Source organism: Equus asinus, unplaced genomic scaffold (assembly GCF_041296235.1).
Source record: "Equus asinus isolate D_3611 breed Donkey unplaced genomic scaffold, EquAss-T2T_v2 contig_186, whole genome shotgun sequence".
NCBI classification, from domain to species: domain Eukaryota; kingdom Metazoa; phylum Chordata; class Mammalia; order Perissodactyla; family Equidae; genus Equus; species Equus asinus.
Window position 1 is genome coordinate 21,316 of NW_027224834.1, and position 12,069 is coordinate 33,384.

The 12,069-nt window shown below is 53.3% G+C and overlaps 1 long non-coding RNA gene across 2 annotated transcripts; it reads left to right on the forward strand.

Moving 5' to 3' along the window:
• The first annotated feature begins 5,736 nt into the window (after positions 1-5,736).
• Positions 5,737-11,790, forward strand: LOC139043155 (uncharacterized). 2 transcript variants are annotated; one of them, XR_011500238.1, is made up of 4 exons: positions 5,737-5,797; positions 6,804-9,475; positions 10,764-10,998; positions 11,286-11,790. It is a non-coding gene; the product is annotated as an uncharacterized lncRNA (long non-coding RNA). The 2 variants fall into 2 exon arrangements; XR_011500237.1 differs by lacking the exon at positions 5,737-5,797 and having other exon boundaries at positions 9,109-9,475; positions 11,282-11,769.
• The last annotated feature ends 279 nt before the right edge of the window (positions 11,791-12,069 follow it).

Here is a 12,069-nt window from a genome sequence, read left to right on the forward strand (position 1 = left end):
AAAATACAATGGCGAGGAGACCCGGTGAAAAAGCAACCCTGAAAAAGGTACCCTCTGAAACTGAGGAAGCAGGGCAACAGTGCCTAGCTCAGGTGACAATCTTTAAGCAAAAGAAACACACAAGGGCGTGGGGAGCTGGCGAAAAGGCAACACTGAGAAATCCACCCTCTGAAACGGACGAAGATGGGCAACAGAGGCTAGCTCAGGTGGCAATCTTTAAGCAAAAGAAACACACAAGGGCGTGGAGACCTGGGGAAAAAGCAACACGGAGAAATCCACCCTCTGAAACTGAGGAAGATGGGCAAGAGAGGCTACCTCAGGTGGCAATCCTTAAGCAAAAACAAAGCACAAAGGCGTGGAGCCCTGGGGACAAAGCAACTCTGAAATATCTACCCTCTGAAACTGAGGAACATGGCCAAGAGAGGCTAGCTCAGGTGGCAATCGTTAAGCAAAAACAAAACACAAAGGCGTGGAGACCTGGGGAAAAAGCAACCCTGAAATATCTACCCTCTGAAACTGAGGAAGATGGGCAAGAGAGGCTGGCTTCAGGTGGCAATCTTTAAGCAAAAGAAACACACAAGGGCGTGGGGAGCTGGGGAAAAGGCAACACTGAGAAATCCACCCTCTGAAAGGGACGAAGATGGGCTACAGAGGCTACCTCAGGTGGCAATCGTTAAGCAAAAGAAACACACAAGGGCGTGGAGGCCTGGGGAAAAAGCAACACGGAGAAATCCACCCTCTGAAACTGAGGAACATGGGCAAAAGAAGCTAGCTCAGGTTGCAACCTTTAAGCAGAAGAAAAACACAAGGGCGTGCAGACCTGGCAAAAAAGCAACAGTGAGAAATCTACCCTCTGAAACCGACGAAGATGGACAACAGAGGCTAGCTCAGGTGGCAATTTTTAAGGAAAAATAAAAGGAAGTGCGTGGAGACCTGGGGAAAAAGCAACACGGAGAAATCTACCCTCTAGAACTGAGAAAGAAGCGCAACAGAGGCTAGCTCAGGTGGCAATCTTTAAGCAAAAAAAATAAAATAAAAAAATACAATGGCGAGGAGACCCGGTCAAAAAGCAACCCTGAAAAAGGTACCCTCTGAAACTGAGGAAGCAGGGCAACAGTGCCTAGCTCAGGTGACAATCTTTAAGCAAAAGAAACACACAAGGGCGTGGGGAGCTGGCGAAAAGGCAACACTGAGAAATCCAGCCTCTGAAACGGACGAAGATGGGCAACAGAGGCTAGCTCAGGTGGCAATCTTTAAGCAAAAGAAACACACAAGGGCGTGGAGACCTGGGGAAAAAGCAACACGGAGAAATCCACCCTCTGAAACTGAGGAAGATGGGCAAGAGAGGCTACCTCAGGTGGCAATCCTTAAGCAAAAACAAAGCACAAAGGCGTGGAGCCCTGGGGACAAAGCAACCCTGAAATATCTACCCTCTGAAACTGAGGAACATGGGCAAGAGAGGCTAGCTCAGGTGGCAATCGTTAAGCAAAAACAAAACACAAAGGCGTGGGGACCTGGGGAAAAAGCAACCCTGAAATATCTACCCTCTGAAACTGAGGAAGATGGGCAAGAGAGGCTGGCTTCAGGTGGCAATCTTTAAGCAAAAGAAACACACAAGGGCGTGGGGAGCTGGGGAAAAGGCAACACTGAGAAATCCACCCTCTGAAAGGGACGAAGATGGGCTACAGAGGCTACCTCAGGTGGCAATCGTTAAGCAAAAGAAACACACAAGGGCGTGGAGGCCTGGGGAAAAAGCAACACGGAGAAATCCACCCTCTGAAACTGAGGAACATGGGCAAAAGAAGCTAGCTCAGGTTGCAACCTTTAAGCAGAAAAAAAACACAAGGGCGTGCAGACCTGGCAAAAAAGCAACAGTGAGAAATCTACCCTCTGAAACCGACGAAGATGGACAACAGAGGCTAGCTCAGGTGGCAATTTTTAAGGAAAAATAAAAGGAAGTGCGTGGAGACCTGGGGAAAAAGCAACACGGAGAAATCTACCCTCTAGAACTGAGAAAGAAGCGCAACAGAGGCTAGCTCAGGTGGCAATCTTTAAGCAAAAAAAATAAAATAAAAAAAAACAATGGCGAGGAGACCCGGTCAAAAAGCAACCCTGAAAAAGGTACCCTCTGAAACTGAGGAAACAGGGCAACAGTGCCTAGCTCAGGTGACAATCTTTAAGCAAAAGAAACACACAAGGGCGTGGGGAGCTGGCGAAAAGGCAACACTGAGAAATCCAGCCTCTGAAACGGACGAAGATGGGCAACAGAGGCTAGCTCAGGTGGCAATCTTTAAGCAAAAAAAATAAGATAAAAAAATACAATGGCGAGGAGACCCGGTTAAAAAGCAACCCTGAAAAAGGTACCCTCTGAAACTGAGGAAGCAGGGCAACAGTGCCTAGCTCAGGTGACAATCTTTAAGCAAAAGAAACACACAAGGGCGTGGGGAGCTGGCGAAAAGGCAACACTGAGAAATCCAGCCTCTGAAACGGACGAAGATGGGCAACAGAGGCTAGCTCAGGTGGCAATCTTTAAGCAAAAGAAACACACAGGGGCGTGGAGACCTGGGGAAAAAGCAACACGGAGAAATCCACCCTCTGAAACTGAGGAAGATGGGCAAGAGAGGCTACCTCAGGTGGCAATCCTTAAGCAAAAACAAAGCACAAAGGCGTGGAGCCCTGGGGACAAAGCAACCCTGAAATATCTACCCTCTGAAACTGAGGAACATGGGCAAGAGAGGCTAGCTCAGGTGGCAATCGTTAAGCAAAAACAAAACACAAAGGCGTGGGGACCTGGGGAAAAAGCAACCCTGAAATATCTACCCTCTGAAACTGAGGAAGATGGGCAAGAGAGGCTGGCTTCAGGTGGCAATCTTTAAGCAAAAGAAACACACAAGGGCGTGGGGAGCTGGGGAAAAGGCAACACTGAGAAATCCACCCTCTGAAACGGACGAAGATGGGCAACAGAGGCTACCTCAGGTGGCAATCGTTAAGCAAAAGAAACACACAAGGGCGTGGAGGCCTGGGGAAAAAGCAACACGGAGAAATCCACCCTCTGAAACTGAGGAACATGGGCAAAAGAAGCTAGCTCAGGTTGCAACCTTTAAGCAGAAGAAAAACACAAGGGCGTGCAGACCTGGCAAAAAAGCAACAGTGAGAAATCTACCCTCTGAAACCGACGAAGATGGACAACAGAGGCTAGCTCAGGTGGCAATTTTTAAGGAAAAATAAAAGGAAGTGCGTGGAGACCTGGGGAAAAAGCAACACGGAGAAATCTACCCTCTAGAACTGAGAAAGAAGCGCAACAGAGGCTAGCTCAGGTGGCAATCTTTAAGCAAAAAAAATAAAATAAAAAAATACAATGGCGAGGAGACCCGGTCAAAAAGCAACCCTGAAAAAGGTACCCTCTGAAACTGAGGAAGCAGGGCAACAGTGCCTAGCTCAGGTGACAATCTTTAAGCAAAAGAAACACACAAGGGCGTGGGGAGCTGGCGAAAAGGCAACACTGAGAAATCCAGCCTCTGAAACGGACGAAGATGGGCAACAGAGGCTAGCTCAGGTGGCAATCTTTAAGCAAAAGAAACACACAAGGGCGTGGAGACCTGGGGAAACAGCAACACGGAGAAATCCACCCTCTGAAACTGAGGAAGATGGGCAAGAGAGGCTACCTCAGGTGGCAATCCTTAAGCAAAAACAAAGCACAAAGGCGTGGAGCCCTGGGGAAAAAGCAACCCTGAAATATCTACCCTCTGAAACTGAGGAAGATGGGCAAGAGAGGCTGGCTTCAGGTGGCAATCTTTAAGCAAAAGAAACACACAAGGGCGTGGGGAGCTGGGGAAAAGGCAACACTGAGAAATCCACCCTCTGAAAAGGACGAAGATGGGCAACAGAGGCTAGCTCAGGTGGCAATCGTTAAGCAAAAGAAACACACAAGGGCGTGGAGGCCTGGGGAAAAAGCAACACGGAGAAATCCACCCTCTGAAACTGAGGAACATGGGCAAAAGAAGCTAGCTCAGGTTGCAACCTTTAAGCAGAAGAAAAACACAAGGGCGTGCAGACCTGGCAAAAAAGCAACAGTGAGAAATCTACCCTCTGAAACCGACGAAGATGGACAACAGAGGCTAGCTCAGGTGGCAATTTTTAAGGAAAAATAAAAGGAAGTGCGTGGAGACCTGGGGAAAAAGCAACACGGAGAAATCTACCCTCTAGAACTGAGAAAGAAGCGCAACAGAGGCTAGCTCAGGTGGCAATCTTTAAGCAAAAAGAATAAAATAAAAAAATACAATGGCGAGGAGACCCGGTCAAAAAGCAACCCTGAAAAAGGTACCCTCTGAAACTGAGGAAGCAGGGCAACAGTGCCTAGCTCAGGTGACAATCTTTAAGCAAAAGAAACACACAAGGGCGTGGGGAGCTGGGGAAAAGGCAACACTGAGAAATCCACCCTCTGAAACGGACGAAGATGGGCAACAGAGGCTACCTCAGGTGGCAATCGTTAAGCCAAAGAAACACACAAGGGTGTGGAGACCTGGGGAAAAAGCAACACGGAGAAATCCACCCTCTGAAACTGACGAACATGGGCAAAAGAAGCTAGCTCAGGTTGCAGCCTTCAAGCAGAAAAAAAAAAGACGCAAGGGCGTGGAGAGCTGGCGAAAAAGCAACACTGAGAAATCTACCCTCTGAAACCGAAGAAGATGGGCAACAGAGGCTAGCTCAGGTGGCAATCTTTAAGCAAAAAAAATAAAATAAAAAAATACAATGGCGAGGAGACCCGGTCAAAAAGCAACCCTGAAAAAGGTACCCTCTGAAACTGAGGAAGCAGCGCAACAGTGCCTAGCTCAGGTGACAATCTTTAAGCAAAAAAAAAAAACAAAAAACAAAAAACAAAAAACAAAACCCACAATGGAGTGGAGACCCGGGGGAAATCAACACTGAAAAATACAAAAAGAATGGAAGACCAATAGACAGAGCAGGCACTTTCACCTGGGGTGGAGGAGGTACGCATGGATGACCGATAAGCGCATGAAAAGATGTGAGCTGTTCCCTGGAAAAGCAAGTGAGAAAATTAGAGGGAGACATTGTGGGGACACATGGGTGAGACTGCCTTCTTCCAAATACCGGAACAGGATCAAACTGCTAGTCAGGTCGCGGAGAAGCCAAGTCAGTCACTCACGCCTCACTGGTGGTGAAGGGAAACGGTATGGCCTCTGTGAAAAAGGGCGTGGCGGGTTCCAAAACTGACACGCCGCGGAAACAACCACCGAAAGTGGCAACCTACATAAGCCTTTGGTGTATCTTGCCTCCTAAGAGCGTCTGTATGTAGCTGGAGCCTTGGGTCATTAAGGCTTCCACAGTGATCTGTGGTGGGTGGGTGGGGGGGGGGGGCCTTGGGCCTTGGGGGTCTCCGCTGGACCTCCAGGAAGTCAGCTTTTGTGGAGTCCCGTGAGTCCTTCCAGGGAGGGAGGCATCCAACCCGAGGGTGGTCTGGAGGGCACCACTCCCACCACTCCCGGGGGCTGGGGCGGGGGGCGGGGTGGGGGCTGCGGCCACGTTCCTGTTCATTCACACAGAATCCGGGGCATGAATGTTCTTAGCAGCTCTGTTCCACACAGCCCCACACTGGAAACCACACAGACGTCCTGCGAGTCCCATCCCTTGCTCATGTCGCCGGGGCTCCGGAGGAGGGCCACTCTGTAAAAGCGGCCGCCAGATGGCGCCCAACGACCGGCGCGGAGGGGTCAGCGGGAGGGAACCGGGTCACCAGCCAGCGAGAGTGCACAGCCTGAGCCCACCGCCGGGTCAGGTCTCTCTCTGTCTCTGTCTCTGTCTCTGTCTCTGTCTCTGTCTCTCTCTGTCTCTGTCTCTGTCTCTGTCTCTCTCTGTCTCTCTCTCTCTCTCTCTTTCTCTCTGGGCCCGCTTGGGGCGGGCGGGAGGTCACCACGTGAGGCCCCAGGGTGTCCACCTCGGAGCTCCCAGGCAGCACAGGGCAACCCTGGGCGCAGAAGGAGGTGTTGGAAAATCGGCGGGGAGGGGGGTGGGGTGGGTGGGCTTGCCAGGAAGGGGACAGACTCCCCACGTGACTTCTGGGCCGGGCCGGGCGCGGGGCTGCCGGCTGGCTGACGCGGACAGAGGTGGAAAAGTCCCCGGAGATGCCACGGGGCAGGCCGGGGCTGCCGGCCCCCGCTTCCCGGAGCGGCCCGAGCACTTCCCGGGCTCCCGGGAGGACTTAGAAAATCACGGCGGGGTGGGGGGTGGGGGTCGCTGTCAAACCGAAACCATGCACGTCATCAGAGAAGGACCGTGACGACGGAGGAATTGTCCGCAGTCTGTCAGGAATTGTGTGCAGCCTGTCACTTCCGGCCCAGAGGGTCTCTCTAAGGCAGACGGACAGACAGAGCCCACAAGTCGTAGAGGAAAGGACCGAGCCGCTTGGCCGCGGAAAAGTTTACAACACAAAACAGGTCTCCCTCCGCACGGGGCCACAGCAAAGCCCAAAGACGACACACGGGGGGGAGCATGGGTGCAGATGCACGTGTGGTGATAAGAATATGGATTTCAGCAGGGCTTCCCGTCCTCATCAACAAGCAGAAGCACCCAAATGGTGGGGGTTGGGGGGCAGAGACCTCACAGCCATTCCCTCCACAAATCGAGTTCCCCGGGACATCCTCACAGCGCCGTGCTGTGAGTGTGTGTGGGTGTTTAAAATGGAGTAAATGTGGACGTGGAACTGCTCCGTGAAACCAAAATAACAACAGTCGTAGATCTTCTTTGGTCATTTAGAAAATTCTTTTTTTTTTTTTTTTCCCCAGCGGTGCACGTATTTCCCTTCCAAAAAAGAAGAACGGGAAAGGAGATGTTAAAGGCAAGCAGAGAGAGGAAAACTGTTGCAAAACAAAAGCTGAGCTCCCGTCCGAGGGAGGCCTCCTCCATTGGAGGCCTAGGAAATCATTCTGACAAAATGGAGGATCTCTGTCTTTGGTGTCGATTCCCTCAGAGGTCAAGAGAAACCTTTTCCAATGTCTTTATCAGGAGGAGACTAGAAGTTAGAGAAAAGTATCCTTTCGGGAGTGAGAAAAACAAATTCTGATTTTGCATCAGCTTCCCTCCGATCTTGAAACTCATTGACTTGATTCCATTCTGTCGACGGAAATAATCCGGAACCAATCTATCCGTGAAAATCGGGGTGCGTTTATTCTGAGCTAAAATGTGAGGACTGTGGCCCGGGGCCTTTCTTCCCGAAGGAAGAGAGGGTGCCCGGGAAGTGGGGTGTACAGAGTGCTTCTAGACCCCCAGAGAGGACGTTTCACATAGGATCGAAAGGTCCCTTGGATGATAGTCGCGAGACTGCTCTGTCGGCACAGCGATCGACAGACACTGCTGGGTGGCAGGTCTGTTGTCTGGGCCTGGGTGGTCACAGGGGAGCCGGATGGTCAAAGGTGAGCGCAACCATCCGCTCCTAGCCTAAGGAAAGATGCCTCTCCTTAAGGAAAGGCCCGAGCACGGGGAAGCTGCTCCTTTCCCTTAAGGGCATTGGTTCTTGCCGTAGGAAATGTGTAAAGCGGATCTACGATGCGATGCGTGCTCGACGGCCACGTCAGGCCCTTTTCGAAAAACACTGTCAGGCCGAATTAGGCCGACACCCAATGGCTTCCTCATAGACTCCCATAGATCCTATCGCTCGCCATTTCTATCTGTCCACTCGTTCCAATTTTAGGCCACTTGACCACGAACAGGCCTTTTTCTCAGATTATTTTCCCCGTGAAACTTTGATCACCTTTTCACAGACAAAACGATCTTTACTTTTTAGGCCCTCTTGCCTGAAGGCAGCCATCTCACTTTCCTTGAACACAAAGATGTTTCCCATATTCACTTTTAGTGGCTTTTTGTTTTGTTTTGTTTTGTTTTGAGGACGATGAGCCCTGAGCTAACTGCTGCCAATCCTCCTCTTTTTGCCGAGGAAGGCTGGCCCTGAGCTCACCTCCGTGCCCATCTTCCTCTATTTCATATGTGGGACGCCTACCACCACGTGGCTCGCCCAGCGGTGCCACGTCCACCCCCGGGATCCGAACTGGCGAACCCCGGGCCGGCGAAGCGGAACAGGCACACTTAACCAGCGCGCCACCGGGCCGGCCTAGTGGCTTTCATCGCATTTGTTAAGTAGATTTTTTAACCCTCACGAACCTTAATTTTGGTGAAAACTAAGAAGCCAGCAATTAGGAACTGTCCTTCCCATGAGCATTCCGTCGCTTGGCCAATGTCTAAACACTTGGCCACTTTTAGAAACATGGGATTTCATAGGTTTATCTTTTCCTTCGCTTTATTTGATTTCATCTCACTTTAGTTTTTGGGTGAGGAAGATCGGCCCTCACAGAGCTAACGCCTGTTGCCAATCTTCCGTTTTTGTTTTTTTTTTCCCCCCTCCCGATTTTTCTCCCCCAATCCCCCCCATGACATAGTTGTCTATCTTAGTTGAGGGCCCTTCCAGTTGTGGCATGTGGGACGCCGCCTCCACACGGCCCGACGAGCGGTGCCGTGTCCGTGCCGTGCCCGGGATCTGAACCGGCAAAACCCTGGGCCGCCGAAGGGGAGCTTGTGAACTTAACCACTCGGCCACGGGGCCGCCCCTGTCCGTGGACTTTTTTATCACCTGATTTCACCTCGCAAAACTTCAAAGCTTCAAGTTATCAGAGAGGTTTGGGAAGTTGTTTTTATTAATTTAATTAATTTATTTTTCGAGGAAGACGAGCCCCGAGCTGACACCTGCTGCCAATTCTCCTCTTTTTGCCCCGGGAGAGTGATCCCGAGCTAACATCCGTGCCCATCCCCCTCCCCTTGATAGGCGGGACGCTGACCACAGCGTGGCTCGCCAAGCGGCGCCACGTCCGCACCCTGGATCCGAACCTGCGAACCCCTGGCTGACAAAACGGAACGTGCGAACTTAACCGCTGTGCCGCCGGGCTGGCCCTTCGGGAAGTTATTTTCAGGACACGGGCCATAAACTAGAATCACCGCTACAGGTTTATCGGAGCGACATCAGCGTTCGTGGTGGATTGAGTCGTCCCCTCTGTCTCTCCCCTCCAGGGCACAACCAAAGGGACGTCTATCGACCCACCCACCAAGGATTCCCCCCCCCCCCCCGCACGGCACAGCAGGATGCCTGAGAGATCCACGCAGCCCTACAGCGGCAAGTCACATTCGCACAGTCAAAATTCAATGGCAGAGACAAAACGTTAAGGTCAGTGAGAGGGAAGAGAATAACCGGCCCAGGAGCAACGGTGTGAAGAACACGGAGAAGACGGGTCCTAGACGCCGGGGTCCCCGGAGCAGTGATTTGATCAGAGGCCCGCAAACGTCCACGATCTCCACACCACGTTTATGGCCGACTGCGTGCGTGGGTCCTTTGGAATCGACCAGGCTACCGTCCGGGCCACTTTGGGACATCGTGTCCAGCTGCCCCGAGCGGTGGAGCTGTCGTTCAAGTGTAAGATGGGGCCCGTCCGGGGAGAGAATGGGGACGGGGAAAGGGAGGCCGCGGGAAGTCACAGAGTCTGAGGTGTTCGGGGGAGACTGACTCTTCTGAAGTGGAGGTGGTAGAAGGAGAGCAGCAGGATTTTTGGATTTTTGTTCCCTCTGTTAGGTATCTGGGTCCGGAGGAGAGTGGGGCGGGGGGGGGGCGGGTGGTGGTGGTGGTGGTGGGTGTGAGGCTGAGGCGGGGCTGGTGTTTCCTTTCCGAGTCAGGTGGAAGAGCTCCTCCAGTGGAGGTTTTTAGACAAGGGGTCTGGTCTGGCAGGATGGGAGGTTGCGGGTTGAGCCACAGGGGAATCTGTCGTAGCTCAGACTCGGGCCTTTGAAGAAATAGACAGAGAGAGGAGTTTTGCTCTGTCTGTCACCGCAGCCGGCACCTCAGGAGCAACAACAGGAGGCTTCCCGAATGAGTGAAGGGGCAGGAGCCAGCGTGCCCCGTGCCTCTCTCAGCCCTGCGCCGGCAGGGAAGGAAGCAGGCAGGCAGGCCTCAGGGCTACTCCCGTCCTACTGCCCGGTGGTCCCTGTCCCGGCCCCGCCCCCACTCTCCCCCTGACCCTCACCGCTCCCCAGCCCTCTTCTCAGCCAGAGAGGCGATGGGGGGGGGGGCGGTGCGGTCCCAGAACAAGTTTCCTCTCATCCGCCATCATCTTGCCACCCTGACGACTTGGCCTGAGATCCGGCCTAGGCTGTACCCGTGTGTGGTTTTCCTGTGGACAAGGGGGCCGGTTCACCATTTCGGAAGAAACCCCTAGCCTTCCACTGCCGAGTCGCCAGCCTGGGAGGGGGGAGGGGGGAGGGGGGAGGGGAGGTCAGGCCCATTCATTCCGATGGGCCTGGCGTCAGGGCTTCATTCAAGTGCAGGAAGCTCTCTCCCATGGCCTCGGGCTTTTTCCCATTGAACGGCTTTCTTCAATTCCCCCACCCTTAGGCCGCAGTCCACCAAGGGCCGGGAGGCAGGGAGGGAAGATGTTGGGGCAGGGTGGCTGTCTGAGAAACTCGCCTCATCTGGGGCAGAAAGAGTGCCCCCCTCCTTTCTCTAACCCTACTAGACTGCTTGAGGATCACGGACGGTTTGGCTCATCGATGAGCCCTGCGTTATGGGCCCGGCAAGCAAACTCCTAACGGGCAACCCGCCGCTCTAGGCGTGTGTGGGTTTTTTGATCTTTCACCTTCAAGTTCGCACGACATCGGTCCGTGTCCCCCGCCCCGGCTTCCCATGGGAAATCCTCCGTCTCTTTCCACAGACTCACTGGCGACTTCACACAGTGCCTGCCTCCTCCTCCTTAGGAAGGAAGGAAGGAAGGAAGGAAGGGGCTGACCCCGTGGCCGAGCAGTTGAGTTTGCACGCTCCGCTTCAGCGGCCCGGGGCTTGGAAGGTTCGGATCCTGGGCTCGGACACGGCACCGCTCATCAAACCACGCTGAGGTGGCGTCCCACACGGCAGAACCAGAGGGACCCTCAAAGAGAATATAGAACTAGGTACTGGGGTGCTCTGGGGAGAAGAAGAAGAAGGAGGAGGAATAAAAAGAAAAGAAAAGATTGGCAATGAGCTCGGGTGCCAGTCTTTAAAAAAAAAAAAAAAAAGAGGAAGAAAGATGGACAAACAGGAACGAATCCCACTGACGGCACCTCCAAATGGTGGGGGGCAGGGGGGTGGGGGGGGTGGGGAGTGGCATCATCGGGCCAAGGGTGACTCTAAGCGTGATCCCGCGGTTGTGTTATTTGACATTTTATCGAATCGATTTATTATTTTATTTTTGAGGAAGATGAGCCCTGAGCGAACATCTGCCACCAATCCTCCTCTGTCGGCCGAGGAAGACTGGCCCTGAGCTGACATCCGTGCCCATCCCCCTCTACTTTCCAGGTGGGACGCCTGCCACAGCGTGGCTCGCCAAGCGGTGCCGGGTCCTGTGCCCGGGATCCGGACCGGCGAACCCGGGGCCGGCGGAGCAGAACGTGCGAACTTCACCGCCGCGCCACCGGGCCGGCCCCCGGAGTTGTTTTGAAAATCCAGTAAGGGGCTGGCCCCGTGGCCGAGTGGTTAAGTTCGCGCGCTCCGCTGCAGGCAGCCCAGTGTTTCATCGGTTCGTTCGGATCCCGGGCGCGGACACGGCACTGCTCATCAAACCACGCTGAGGCGGCGTCCCACATACCACCGCTAGAAGGACCCACCGCGAAGAACACACAACTACGTACCGGGGGGCTTTGGGGAGAAAAAGGAAAGACAAAAAATAAAATCTTCCAAACTCCAATAAAACTTTGAGTGAAGACGACGAGGAGGATGCGAAACGTATCTCACGCCTCCGAGCCGAGCCGTCCGTTTAGGTTTAGGAAGGGGGACGAGGACCCTTTGTAAGCGACATCCCTTTTTAAGCACCATTCTAAACCACAGAACAGAACTCCCTCTCCTCGACCCGGAGCGAGGAGGTTCCTGGGTGTGTCAGAGAGGGTCACGTCCTCTGCAGCACGAACGAACCGCCAGGGTTCGGCCACGGGAAAGAATTTCTTCCTCTCCAGGGGGACTAAAAGTCACCGACGGCAGCGGGCGTA